The sequence below is a fragment of the Protopterus annectens genome, chromosome 13.part0 (assembly GCF_019279795.1).
Source record: "Protopterus annectens isolate FY-2018-M chromosome 13.part0, PAN1.0, whole genome shotgun sequence".
Lineage (NCBI taxonomy): Eukaryota > Metazoa > Chordata > Ceratodontiformes > Protopteridae > Protopterus > Protopterus annectens.
This window is the reverse complement of record NC_056747.1, coordinates 139,751,617-139,766,371: the sequence shown is the minus strand read 5'-3', so window position 1 is coordinate 139,766,371 and position 14,755 is coordinate 139,751,617. Positions and strand designations below refer to the sequence as shown.

Here is a 14,755-nt window from a genome sequence, read left to right as displayed (position 1 = left end):
TTTTGCTTTAACATGATCAGGCAGATTTTGCTCCTTGAGCCAAGCATGCCTTCTTATCACATTTCCAGTTACAGCAGCCCTTCAAGAGGCCTCCAAGGAATCAAAACCACATTGCAAAGTATGCTTTCCAACTTGTTCAGCTGAATGCAATAAATCCTGTAACGCTATTTTCCACACAATCAGAAATCAAAATATTTTTCTGTTTAAGTAAGCCCATGACATGCTGTTGATATTTAAGCATATGAAATTGACAGTTTAAAGCCCTGATTGCCAGGGTTGCAGATGTATAAACCTTCTTAACCCATCTATCCAGCGCCCTGGAGTCTCTATCAGAAGGGGTAGGATTTTAGCAGTAGAAGCCTTAACACCCTTGGGACCCTGAGAAATTGTTTCAGGGTCAGCAGTAGGATTTTTGAAAAGAAACTTGTGGGAGTCAGGAACCCTGTAATATCTGTCTGGCTTACTAGGAGCCGGAGGCAGGGAATCAGGAGCCATGCTGGATTCTGAGAAAACATCATCAACAATGTCTAAAACAGGAGGAATAGCCAAAGGCCTATGCTGAGGAAGAAAATCCCCAAGCCTCTTTTTGGATTCTGAAATATCCTGACTCTCTCCCAATGAAAATGTTTCCTTAAGATATGCAAAGTCTCTCCAAAAGAAAAATCCTCAGGAGGAGAGGCAAAAGGGATGGATTCTTCTGCATCAGAGTTCTCATAATGGGGAATAGAAAATTCCTGATCAGAAGAAGAAATGGAAACCTGATCTGAAGATTCATAATCCGTGCCTTGCCTAGGCCTCTTAGCAGGAGGGGGCTGGGACCCCTTGATAAAGGTAATTAAATCCTCAGCCATTTTGATAATTTGTTTTTTTAGGCATAGGGGCCTAAGCACATGGCTCGTGCTTCGGGTTTTTAGACATAGAAGCTGGTTTTGGCCAGATTTTTGATGGCGTCTGTTTAATATACAAATCTTTAGGCCTGAAAACACTCTCAGAAGCCGGTGCCTGCTCAACAGCTCTGGACCTAACCAAGGGAGAGACATCCACGGGTTTAATACTTTAAGAATCTCGTGGCATACTGGAATTCTGAATGGGTGTCAGTAGAGGCTGTGACTCAAAAGTAGTGGGCATCAGGGGCTGCGAAAGCGCCTCACCGAGTACCAGCGAACCGGCAACTGGCTTAGAAGCTTAGTCGGTTTTGGACCTCGGTCTGTTTTTTTCTTTGCATTTTGCGTGAATTCCAGTAGTCTGATTGCTAACTGACGACATTTCAAATCTTGAGCCAAAGTATTTAGAAGCAAAAATATACAGACGCTTAATAGTGCGTTGGTTAAATTTAGCACAAAACCGACAGCAAGGCACGTTGTGGTCAGGGCGTAGACAAGGAACACAGTACAAACGAAAATCCTTATGAGGTATTTGCTTCCCACAAGTAATACAATTATTAACTTTTACTGACATCGGTAAGGAGCAAGAAAAAAAAAAAGTTTCCCCAATGGGGTACTTAGCTTTAGTTTGAAGACTTTGGTTCTGAAACTCAAAAACGAAAATTTCAGGAGTCGGCTGACTGGGACTTGCGAACTGCTTCTGCTTCGGGCACTGCACAGCAAGAAAGACTGATTAAAATGGCATCAGCTGCATATTTTATACCCCTGATGACCTGACGTCATGGAAGAGGAGACCGCAACCGATGCAGGACCCAAGATTTTGTTATTCAGGCCGACTGAGGGCAACCTGCCAGATTACCCAAAATGTAATAACTGCAACAGAGAAACACTAAGAACATCAGCCCTTTCAAAAGCCAAAAACACAGCGTCAATGGGGCCAGATGGTGTCCCAGACTGCATCTTGCACGAACTACAGAACGAACTAACCCCCCCACCTAAACGCACTATTCAACCTCAGCCCCTCCACAGGCTACATGCCCATAGAATGGCGCACAACAATGGTTATTCCTCTTCACAAAGGAAGGGCCACAACTGACCCTGGTAACCATCCCCCCATAAGCCCGACTAGCCTTGTCTGCAAGGCTGTGGAGCGCATCATCATGGAACTCATTAACAAAGACATTGGGAACCTCCAAACACTTGACCCGACCCAGTTCAGCTTAAGGGCAGATAATGCCTACTAAACCTGGTTGACTTTGAGACGGTCACCAAGGCCATAGACGAGGGAAAGGTGGTTCACACAGCCTACCTTGACCTCACCAAGGCTTCTGACACCATTCCCCATTCGGGTACTACAGAAAAACTCACCAGCCTGAACATCAACCCCTACGTCACGAGATGGGTTGCCAACTGGCTTACAAACAAAACTCGCATAACAATAGCCGGCTCCAGGTCAGACTCTAAACCAGTCACAAGGGGTGTCCCGCAAGGCTCTGTCCTGGGACCCCTACTGTTCAGCATATACTTCTCAGAAGTACAGGCAAACACAGGAGGACTATGGCTAACCAAATTCACCGAGGACTGCAAACTGGGAGCCATAACTGACTCTCCGGCTGACATGGACGTCCTCCAAAAGGGACTTTGACACCAGGTGTCCGTCTCTAAGTCATGGCCTCAAGCTAAATGCCAAAAAATGCATAGTCATCCCATTTGGGAAAACGAAACACCCATGAATTACCACATAGGTGGCAGCCCCCTTAACACAGAAGAGGTAATAAAAGATCTGGGGACCCAGGTAGATATTCATCTCTTCTTTGACAATCATATTGCCAAAGTAGTTGGGAAATCCTTTGGTGCGGCCCACCTAATTACTAAAGGGTTCGCATCTAGAAATAAAGAGGTTAGTGCCCCTCTACTCATCAGACCCATCAGAGTACAATGCCCCATTTGGGATGTACCTCACAAGACACTTCCAACAGCTGGAAAGACCACAAAAGTACCTCGCCAAGAGGATTGCTGGCCTCAATCATACGTCCTATGCAGCCCAACTGAAACAACTCCGGCTGTATTCAGTGGCATATCGCTTACTCAGAGGTGATCTCTGCCTGACTTACAAAGCCATGTCCAACTCAGAACTGATGGACATGCTCCACCTAAAGAAATCCAAGTCACTGCGAGCCATGCACTCTAGTGAGCTAAACCTCACCATGCTTTGGAACAAAATTCCAAACTACATTAGGCAGAGCCCCTCACTAACGCTCAAGAGAAACTTTGACGAGTGGATGGGTAACAGAAAATACACCCCTGGGATCACTTCATTGGCTCTGCTTGGTAGAGGATCAGTTAATCAATGGGGCGGCGAAAGCATACACACACTGGCTAGGCTTATAAATTACCTCTGGCAGACTGAGTGCTTTTATCCTTCTGGGTGCTGCGCATCCTATCTAAAACAAGACTCATAAGACAGTCTACCAAAGCCAAATTTGAGGCATGTTTGGCCTCCCAGGCCAAGGACAACCACAAAGCATTCTTTAGCTATGTCTGAACCTCAAAGGCAATACACAATTGTGTGCAGAGCTATTGAAAATTGAGCTACTTGCACAGAGCCAGGAGATATAGCAAACCTCCTGGCAGATACATACAGATCCAATTTTATCCTCTCCCACTCAATATTCCCTCAGGAAATACCATCAAATACAACTCCTCCTACTATCACTAGGGAACAGATCCTTAAAGTTCTCTTAGACCAAGAACACTGCATCAATGGGCCTAGACAATATCCCAGAATGCCTTCTAAACAGCATGAAACATGACCTGTCCTGGCTACTGGAATTACTATGCAACTGTAGTCTCCAAAACAGGCTTTGTTGCTGTTCTCCATTCATGAGGCACAGTCATCCCTCTGCACAAAGGTGGGCCATCTACAGACCCATAAATCTCACTAGTCATATGTAAAGCCATGGAAAAAATGATCATGTTAATGATTAATCGAGATATAGTAAACCTCCAGACACTGGACCCGACAGTTTTGTTTAGTCAAGGGCAGATCATGTTTACTCAACCTGGTGGACTTCTCTGAGAGGGTAACCAAAGCAATGGATGAGGGTAAAATGGTTCACACTGCCTATTTTGACCTGGCAAAGGCATTTGACACGATACCAGACTCCGGCATTGTTCACAAACTCAAGAGGTTTGATACAAACTCTGTCACGCGGTGGATAGCCAACTGGCTCACAGACAGGACCCAGGAAGTTAAAAAATTGGGAAGTCCACCTCTACAAAGATGCCAGTCATAGGTGGAGTCCCTTAGGAATCAGTCCTTGGACCGCTCCTTTTCGGCATTTACTTCTCAGAAGTAAAAGCCAATGTAGTTGGTCTCTGGTTGGTAACATCTGTAGAGGATTGCAAATTAAGAGCAGTCCTCGAATCCCACATTGACACAAATATTTTCTAGGAGGGACTGACAAACTGGTGCCAGAACCATGGACTAACACTAAATGCCAAGAAATGCATAACAGTATCCTTTGGGAAGTCATCCACGCCTGTTAACTATCATATTGACAACACAACACACCCCTTAGAACTGACCCAGTAGTCAGGGCCTTAGGGACACGCATAGTAATCTAGCCTTTAACCATCATGTGTCTACAATGGTGAGGAAATCATTCTATATTGCGCAATTTATAAAAAAAGGTATGGCATCCAAGTCCAAGGAAGTTACTGTTCCATTGTATTTGACATTCAGACTTACCATTGAGTACAATGCTCCCTTGGTATGTACCTAACCAGGCATATCCAACAACTGGAATGTCCACAGAAGTTCCTCATTAAAAGAATAAAGGGATTAAGTAAACTGTCATATGCAGACCACCTCAGGGCCCTCTCTCTGAATTCTGTCTCTTCCAGGCTTTTGAAGGGAGAGCTATGCCTGGCATACAGGGCATTGTTAGGCCTCACTCTGATTGACCACCTGCAAATCCACAAATCAAAAAGCACCAGAATTACCCGTTGTAAACAATTAAACCTTGCCTGCGATATAAATAGACCTACTGGACAGGCCGGTATGTATCCCAGGGACTACCCAGTCTATGGGACAGGCTCCCCATTCATGTAAAGCAGAGTTCCTCCCGATCCTAATTCAAGTGCAACTTAAACAATTGGATGGAGAACAAGAAATTCATACCTGGTTTGGCAACCATGTCTCTAATGGACACAGGCAACCTGTAAAGGGTTCATCTCCCAGGCCCCTGCTTGTAAATGTTTTATCTCCCAAACCCCTGCTTACACCTAGCAAGGGTATCGGAACTGGTCAGAGATTTGGGATGCAAGGCTATGCTTAAAAAAGGCACTTTTAGTCATTAGCCTAAACACCCATGAACAAGGCGTGTCTGCTCTTTACTTGTATTAAAATTTGAAATGGCTGCTAAATGGACTGATAATGAAGTAGCTGGCTCTCTTGCAAAATACATGTAAGAAGGTCCAGAACACATAGTGAAGGAGTGGAGGAAGGGTCTAGAGACCTTTTGCTGATGCCCAGATAAAACCTCTTCCACCTGGTTCTGTAAACTTTCTAGGTAGAAAATGTCTGACAAGAAGATAAAAGACTAATGACAGTGGACAGTAGCCTGGAATTTCTGTTGATCACTGGCAGTGGAGAAATCAAATAGTGAGATTCAAAGATTGGAGGTCCAAGCAAGGCATGTCTAACAGTTGAGATATTAAATCCAGACAGTGGTCCACTACCCATGGTGGGCATACCAGATAAGGCCAAAGGAAGGGAAGCCATATTTGTCAAAGGCAAACGGGGCAACAAGAATTACCTTCTCTATGCACCAGGCCACTTTCTAGAGAAATTTGGTCATCAGCAGAATCAAGGATAAGCATAGAGAAGACCCCAGGGACCAAAAGTGGATCAAGCTTTCATTGGTAAATACCCCTCTTAAAGAATCATGGCAAAAAAGCTGCTACATGCTGCATTTGGTGTTGGAAGGTGGGGGGGGGGGGTCGCAAACAAGCTGCAGCTAAGCTGGCCCAGTGGTTGAAGATCATAGTGATCACTTTCTGATTAAGGGACCACTTGTGGAGCAGACGACTCGATCTGCTCAACTTGCCTGCTAGTAAATTAGACTACCCTCATATACACACTGCAATCAAAAAGCGTTAAGACACTGCCCACTACTCAGACCTCATGAGCTCCCAACACAACGGATATGGTTGGTTGTTGATGCTGAATATAGACATGTCTGGATGGTGCTCACACGTGAGGAGAGAGACCCTAAAGGTCTAACAAAGCTAGGAGGACTGCCCTAGTCTCCAGCACACTGATGTAAATACTGGCCTATGTCATAGACCAAATGCCTTGCTTGGACAGTTTTCCCTTTGAAATGCCCCCCCACCACCACCACAGAAGGGATGCATGTGGGTCACCATGCATGGCTCCCTGGTGGAAGAAGAACACAAGGACAGCCTAAATAAACCAGAAAAGAAGAGAACAGCCACCATTGAACATGTTGTCAGCAAATCTCAGTTTCAGGAAGGTTTAACAGGCAGGTGCACTGGATGAAGACAAGAGTTCCTGTAATACCCTCATGTGGAATCTGGCATGAGGCACAAGAGTGATGGATGCTGCCAGAGTACCCAAAAGACTAAGGATGGATCTCACTGGGGGTGGGGGTGGGGGAGGGGTTGGGGAGTCTCAGCTGAAAAAAGCACAGGACCTTTTTGGACCACCTTTATTTATTGACCTTTGTTAACCGGTTTGGTCCAACTAGGTTTTTGGCCAGTTTTCAGTGGAGACCCGAGGAGAAAAACTCCAAATACAGATCTATACAGACATAAAAAGGTAACAATTTCTATAGACACGATGAGAAAAAATAAATAAATACAAGAACACTACAGATACAGGTGAAAACATGCAAACTACTTACATTATATAAACTAAATGTTTACAGACAAGATTTTGTACACATTTACATGCAGATTAATTGATCAAATGAGACTATTATAGTTCAGTTTGTAACCCTTAGTTGAGGGATCACATTTTTAAGGTGGAGGAAAGTAAGGAGGGGGTAGCCCTTGGATGGAGAAATGAAGTTAGGTTGGTGCTGTGCAAGGGCAGATTCTGGTGTTGAGCAGCTGGAATTTTAGTTTCTCCTTAGAAAGTGTGCTGGGTGAATGGTGGAGCTTATTTCGCGAGAAAGTTTGTTCCAGTTTTGGGCTACTGAGTATTTACAGATGAGAGTTTGCCTACTGCTTTTTTTGGCTGGTAGGTGTTGTAAAGTTGCTGATTAAAAGGTACGAAGAGTGCGAGAAGGTGTGTAGATGGAAATGAGAGAAGAAAGAGCTGGGCAAGATGAAGGTTTGTAGAGAATGAAATGTAGCATTTGTAGTTGTGAAAGTGTAGGGGAAGTCTAGCCATTGTAGGGATGTGAGGGGTAGACAGTCATGGGATTTTTAAATAGAGTCTGTTATGAATCTAGCTATCTTATGATGTTTGTTGGAGTTTGTTTAAAGTTGTGGCTTGGATATTGGTGAAAATAGGGGCAGCATACAAAAGGGAGGGTAGGAGGAAGGCTTGAGCAAAGGAGAGCCTAGCATTTGGAGTTAGAAATTTCTTGTTGCGGATAGAGCAATCCAAGTTTCTGGTTAGTCTTTTTTATACATTGGAGGAGGTGTATATTAAATTTGAGTTAATCTATTATGACTCCTAAACGTTTAGTATGAGCATCAGGTTTAATAATCGTGTTATTTAAGGAGGTGATATAGAAGGAAGATTTGTGGCGAGTATGTGACTGGGGGAGGAAAAGTAGGAGTTTGGTTTTATTGGGGTTAGGTTTGAGGTTTTTAGAGAACCACTGTTCAGTAGATGAGAAAAGTATGTTGAGAGAGAGTATGGAGCTCAGAGATAGAGATGGGGTAGAATCATCTGCGTATTGGATGAAGGAGGATTGTTTGCATGGTGTGTGTAGGTCATTAGTGAAGATGTTAGAGGAGAGGACATAGGATGGAGCCTTGGGCTACTCCTGTTGTGACAGATAGGAATGGAGAAGTGGAGGAGAGCCATTTGACAGACTGCTGCCTGGAGGATAACTAACTAGAAAACCAGGAAAGGGTAAAAGCAGATAAATTGAGACTAGCAAGTTTAGATAGCAGCAGAGTATGGGATACGGTATCAAAAGCTTGGGAAACGTCAAGGAAGATGCATGAAATAAGTTTATTATTACCTAGGGCTTCTGCAATTGTATGGGTAATGGATAAGAGGGCAGTACTTGTACTATGGTGCAGACGAAAACAGTGTTTGGTAGGGGGTAAGATTTTGTTGGAGTAGGTATTTTACAGTTGTGAGTAGATGCATCTCAAGTATTTTGGAGAGAGGGGATAAGATGGCTATGGGACGGTAATTAGATGAGTCAGTGGAGTTAACCCCTTTGTGTAGGGGAACAGTGAAAGGATTTCCAGAGGGTAGGTACTGTAGATTCCTGAATGGACCAATTGATCAAGATAGACAATGGGTAAGCTAGAGTCAGTAGCTAGTTTGAGGAAAGTGGGGGGTAGATTATCTGTAGATGGTGAGCAGGGTTTCAGCTTAAGTAGAAGAGATCGGATATAGGAAGTAGGAACAGGCTGTAGGGAGAAGGAATTCTTGTTGGGTGGGTAGGAGGGGATATGTTGAGGAGTAGTATTGCCAGTAGTGGGTAAGAGTGACTGAATAGTATCAAAGTATTTATCGAGCAAGGAGATGTATCTAGAGGGGATGTGTCTGGGTAGAGGGAGGGGTTTGAGGGGCATCCAGGAGAAAGAATTCTTTTAATGGCTGACCAGAATTTATGAGGGTTGGTTTTGCTATCAAGTGGAGTAGAGTGAAAGGACTTTGTCAAAATTGGTTTGTTTCTTGGTACGGTTCCAGAGATGTCTATACTTGTGGAGCAGGAATAATTTAGTTTTGGTCCAGGCTTTCCACGTTTTCTTTTTGGAGCATAAGGGACTAAGTCTCTTTGGAAAGCCAAGGAGCATAGTTAGCTTTTATTCTAACCTTTCTAGAGAGAGTTGAGGATATTTACGAAGATACTGTTGAAACTATTTATGGCATCATTTAAGGGGATTTGTTTCAGGAAGGTCCAGTCAGTGGGAGAAAATTGTGTTGAATTGAGTGGAGTCAAAGTTAAGAGTTTGCTGCAGTACCTATAGTGGTCAATATTAATTTAATAATTGCTAATTTTAATGTGGTAGTATGTATCCTGAAGGTGCACAAAGTACATCAGAGTCATCCTTCCTCAGAAGAGATGTAGAATGAACAGAGACCATCTGGAAAGTAGCATCTCACAAACTGCTTCAAATGACTGAGGTCCAAATTGGGCCCCAGAGGTCCCCATTTTTCTTTGGAAATAAAAAGAATCTAGAGTAGGGTCTGGACCCTTGGTTTGGTGGGACCTCCTGAAATTAATAGTTTCTTTAGCAGCCTTACAGTCTCTTGGAATGCTGCCTTTTTCTGCAGGGATGCTTTGTTAGGAAGGCTTTTTTTTTTTTGCCCGACAGTCCTGGTGGTGTATGAAAAGGAATTAATTTCTGGTTATTACTCTCAGCATCTATGAACATAGAATGATTGCCGACCAGGTGTGCGAACATGTGCATAGAAGAAAAGTACTCCCAACCGCCTCCTGAGTGCGGCAGTTAGCAACCATTCAAGAGTGCTGGAAGGGTTAGTCAGTGAAAGAATCTCCTAATCCTTGGTTTTGCAGTCCACCTCAGCCTTTAGGGCAACATCTGTTATTAACCCCTCTTCCTCCCTGGGGTGAATCTCCAAGAGTGACTTGCACAAAACCTTGAGACTTTTGGAATGATGATCACTTTTCATCCTTTTGGTTCCAAATGGAGGTAATTTGTGGGATGGAGAAGTGTATGCCTACAGAAAGCAGTGTTACCCCATCTTTCTCACTACTGGTAAGCATGTCTTTATCAAGACCAAACAAGGTGAACCCATCAAAATGGGCACTCAAAACAGAAGTTTTGAAGTTTTCTGCAATATCACAGAGATGGATTCAGGTACGTCAGCATACAGCAATGCCAGTGTGCTACCCTACTGTATTAGACAAGCACCTTGACACATTAATAAACTGAATGGTTGCCAAATGCAAATCTAATGCTTTGCAGTACTCCATTGTCATGAAACTGGAGAGATTTGGAGAGCTCTTTGGTCAAACATCTCTGAAAGTTCAATTAAATAAAGTAAAGCATACAAAGTGAATGTGGTTGGTGTGTATAATGCACTCTCCAAATCTGTCCAGAGACTTAGACTCCTGGTTTGGAAAATGTAGAGAATAAATCTCAGGGAGTTCTTTCCTTGTGGCATCACTACCATAGCAGTATCTACAACAGACCCTTGCTCCATTATGGTCCATCTTGGGGAAAACCAAAATCTCGTTTGGTTTTCAGGGTAAATGGGCTCAACTGTGCGTCTCCTAGGACTGCTGAGACACCAGGCGCATAAATTAGTCTGCAGGGGGATCACTCAGAAAGTAGATGGACCAACTCCAAAAGCCTCCATAAACAGACATCAGTGGACCAGCCACCCTCATTATTTAAGCAATTAGAAAAATCCCCCAAAGAAGACTTCGGGGAAGGCATGGGGATCCTTACCCCTGATCGAGGTTAGCATCATTGGTGAGAGACTCCTATGGGGGTCTAAATGCCTTCTTTTACACAAGTGCTTTATGTACTCTTTTATTGGGGGGATGATTCAATTAAGAAGCACAAGCGGAAGGGGTGCTTGCTCAAGGCCAGTTCTTGTTGACAGCCCTGAAGGGATAGGATGTGTAATTTACGTGCCATAAGCCAGGAAGGTTTGGGATGGATCTGAATGAGGCCAACTCACCTCTTCTCATAACTGAGATATCTTTCTCAAATGCTTTGAATGCCAAAGCCTACCACAAAACAGCACTCTTAGGACCAAGGAAACATAACAGATGACCGAGGGATGTGGCCTAGCTTGAATCCAAAGCCAAGACAGGAGTAGACATAAAAGTCAAAGTGAATGGATGGATCCAGCAAACCTGGAGTCACTCCCATGCTCAGACACTAAACTCAGCAACCAAGACCCCACTCTACCCCAGAGACCAGATGCTGTCAGTCAAGCAGGTGAGAGATACTGGTCAGAGTTCAAGACATCCAGATTACCAGCTCCAACGGGAGGACATCATGGGAAATGCTTTGATCCAAAGGCTGGATCAGGGAATAAGAAACCAAGCGGAATGTTGAGGTGCCTGGAAGAACCCCCAGCTGGATGCGTCCTTTCATCCTCTCCACATCTGCTTCTGAAAAGACTTCAAGGACTGCATGAACCTGAGAGATGAAGCCAAAAGCAGCTTAGAGGGTGTAGAGAAGAGAGTCCGACTGAAGCTGTGCAAGGGTCAACTATGGGGCAAAAACACGGACCCAAGATTTTTGGAGGCATCGGTAAACGGATCTGAATTGGGACCATCCCTGACAGAAGGGAAGCTGAAGGATTAGAAGGTTTAGCTACTTTCGTTGCTCAGGTCAGAGGAATCCGACTGGTCATGCATCTTTTCCTCAAATCCTTAGACGCATCTTTTGATTTGTCTTTTAAGTACGTCATTCTCTTTCCATCTTTTCATTTTCCTTAGATCACTCACTTTTTGATTTATCCTGGGGCCTCTCTGAAGTTTTCTTGACAAGTGGAGTGCCCTACACAGGAGGCAGATTCTTTCAGGCTGGCAGAGAGAAGGCCATTATGACATAACTTTTGAACAGTGGTCAAAAAGGGCCAGTCTTCTTAAAACTGAGAAACTCCTCAACCAATAAACACATCCAGGGAGTGCGACTGTATCTTGAGAAGGAATCTTATGACCACAGGCAGAACATTTTTTTTTAAACCTAGTAGCTTAGTCAGCTGCATCACAAATTACACACACTAAACAGCAAGACTTGTATATCATGAATTTGCAGCTAATAACCCTTTCAGAACCCAACATTGTAGAGCACTGAAAAGCTTAAATTGGTTAGAACTACCGCATCAACTAATGTATACACAGTGTTTTACCACATATGAAATATAGAGTATCCATCTGCTTGCTCAGCAATAAAAAACATTCTACACAACGTTTCCCACAGGTCGTTATGATTCAGTGACAAACTTCTGACTGTCCACAAATCTAACTTGCTGGGCACTGTCTGTACTCGTACCATGTTGCTAAGGCCTGGAACTCTTACCTATATCCATCAGATCAACACCCTCCCTGCCATCCTTCCAAATGAGTCTGAAAGACTTTCAGCCAGAATCTGGCTCTGTTCTTGCTCAACAGGATAAACCATATCCCTAAATGTGAACAAGTAGTACCTGTTCATACTTCCTTTCTCTCCCTTCACTTACTTAATCTCTCCTCTACATTTCTCCCTAAATACCACACACCTGCCTTTTCTCTCACTTCACATTGCAATTCCTGTTTTACACCAACTTAGCTTGAATTTATCTACAAACTTGATAATATTTCTCTACATAATTGACCACTGTCATAACAAATGTTAAAACTTCTTCCGGCTGCCCCCATTAGGAGTTGCCACAGCAGATCAACTGTTTCCATTTCTTCCTGTCCTCTGCATCTTGCTCTGTCACACCAACCACCTGCATGTCCTCTCTCACCACATCCATAAACCTCATCTTAGGCCTTCCTCTTTTCCTGTTACCTGGCAGCTTCATCCTTAGCACCTTTTTCCCCAATATACTCTGCATCATTCCTTAGCACATGTCCAAACCAATGTAATCTTGCCTCTCTGGCTTTGTCTCCAATCCTTACAACCTGGGCTGACCCTCTAATATACTTATTCCTAATCCTGTCCATCCTAGTCATACCCAGTGCAAATCTTAACATCTTTAACACTGCCACGTCAAGCTCTGACTCCTGCTTTTTTGTCAATGCCACTGTCTCAAACCCATATATCATAGCTGGTTTCACTACCCTCTTGTAGACCTTTCCTTTCACTCTTACTGGTACTCGTCTGTCACAAATCACTCCTGACACTTCTCCACCCACTCCATCCTGCCTGTACTCTCTTCACCTCTCTTCCACACTCACCATTACTCTGAAATGTTGATCCCAAGTACTTAAGCTCATCCACCTTCACCACCTCTACTCCCTGCATCCTCACCATTCCTCTATCCTCCCTCTCATTCACAAATATATTCTGTCTTAGTCCTGCTGACCTTCATTCCTCTTCTCTCTAGAGCATATCTCCACCTCTCCAAGGTCTCCTCCACCTATTCTATTATCACTACAGATCACAATGTCATCTGTAAACATCATAATCCACGGGGACTCCTGTCTGATCTCATCTGTCAACCTGTCCATCACCACTGCAAATAAGAAAGGACTCGGAGTGGATTCTTGATGTAATCCCACCTCCACCTTAAACGCACCAGTCACTCCCACCGCAGACCTCACTGCAATGTTAAAACATTGGTTAAAAATGAAGTTTAATTTGGTACAATTATTTAAACTGTAAATGTTTTTATATCATTTTTGAAGATGGTGAAATTATTGTTATTAAAATATTTTGTAATACTCTGGAGCTTTTCCCCCCGAGCCTCCTCTGAAAATAGGTTCCTACCCAGAAGGAATTCCCCAATAATCAATATCAATAAATGAATATTGAACTATAGACTTAACTCTATGCGGTAGTTTATAGCTTAATCTGGTATATATGTATGTAAACACCCAAGTACTTTATTTAAAACACTAAGCAAAAGGATTTTGTTTATGTTTTAGTTTTTGGAAAGAGAATAAAGCTGAAAAAAGGCAGGAAGCTCCCAGCACACAGTTAACTACTGACAATAAAATCTGCACATGCAGTCGCACTAACTAGACGAATACAGCCCCAAAACAAAGAAGGAGAGATTTTTAGCTCTAGACTGAAGAGATAAAAAGACTTAAAACCATAACTAGAAATAACCACAGAGAGCACGGAGCCTCCGGGTCTGACTACTTCAATTGGCAAGAGAGATCTGAGCAACTGTGAGGGTGGAAGGGGATTAATGGAAAGGGGAAGGAACCAAAGCCTTGGATCCATACTCTGAAAAATGCCACCATCTGATCCGGATGGATCAGACATACCCCCAAAGTGAGAGATGGACAGAAATTACATCTGATCAACTGTTAATGGTGCAAGCCCAATGGGCACACAGTTCCTTCAGGGTCAACCTGAAAGTAATGCCTGGTCAAATCAGCTTGCTCAGGAGTAGCACAATACAAACCAAAAGCCAATTTTCTTTTGGCAATCAGTACAAACAAAAGTAGGCAGAACATGAAAAGCCTAATTTCTTTCACATACCTGTGGATGGCTCTCGAGAGTCTTCTTCAAAGCCTCGTGTATCCTTTCTTTTTCTGTGAAACAAAAGTTCACACTACTACAAATGCAAAGAACATAACCAACTCAAGACAAATCAAAGAAAAATGCATATATCCATATACAAAAGACCACAAATTTGATTTAAACCATCAATACATTTGAATTTCTGAGGGTGAAAAAAAGTTAAAACGCCATTTCATACTGTGATATCATTGGAATAAACAAGCATACACACAAGTCTGGTGTTTTAATTGAACTCAAACACATCAAGTATACTGCTAATCTAAATTAAATCTGAAACACCCTATTGCTCTTACCTTTAAGATGTTTAACACTATCCTGAGTGAGAAAAAAAAATTTCATAATCTTTCTGTAACGAATTACAGCAACCCCACACAGAAACCTATATGATTGGAAGGGAGATAGGAAATTCACCCCGGGGATCACTTCTGTGGCTCTGCTCGACAGTGGCACAGGAAAATAATTTTCTTTGGAGGAGAAAGCCAGGGTAA

The 14,755-nt window shown here is 43.2% G+C and overlaps 1 long non-coding RNA gene across 1 annotated transcript in view; it reads right to left on the bottom strand.

The window, feature by feature from the left end:
• Positions 1-14,218: 14,218 nt before the first annotated feature.
• The window catches only part of LOC122788321, a 121,209-nt gene continuing 120,672 nt past the window's right edge, over positions 14,219-14,755 (bottom strand). The window contains exon 3 of the long non-coding RNA XR_006362636.1: positions 14,219-14,278. This is a non-coding gene — a long non-coding RNA (uncharacterized LOC122788321). The remainder of the gene's footprint in view (positions 14,279-14,755) is intronic.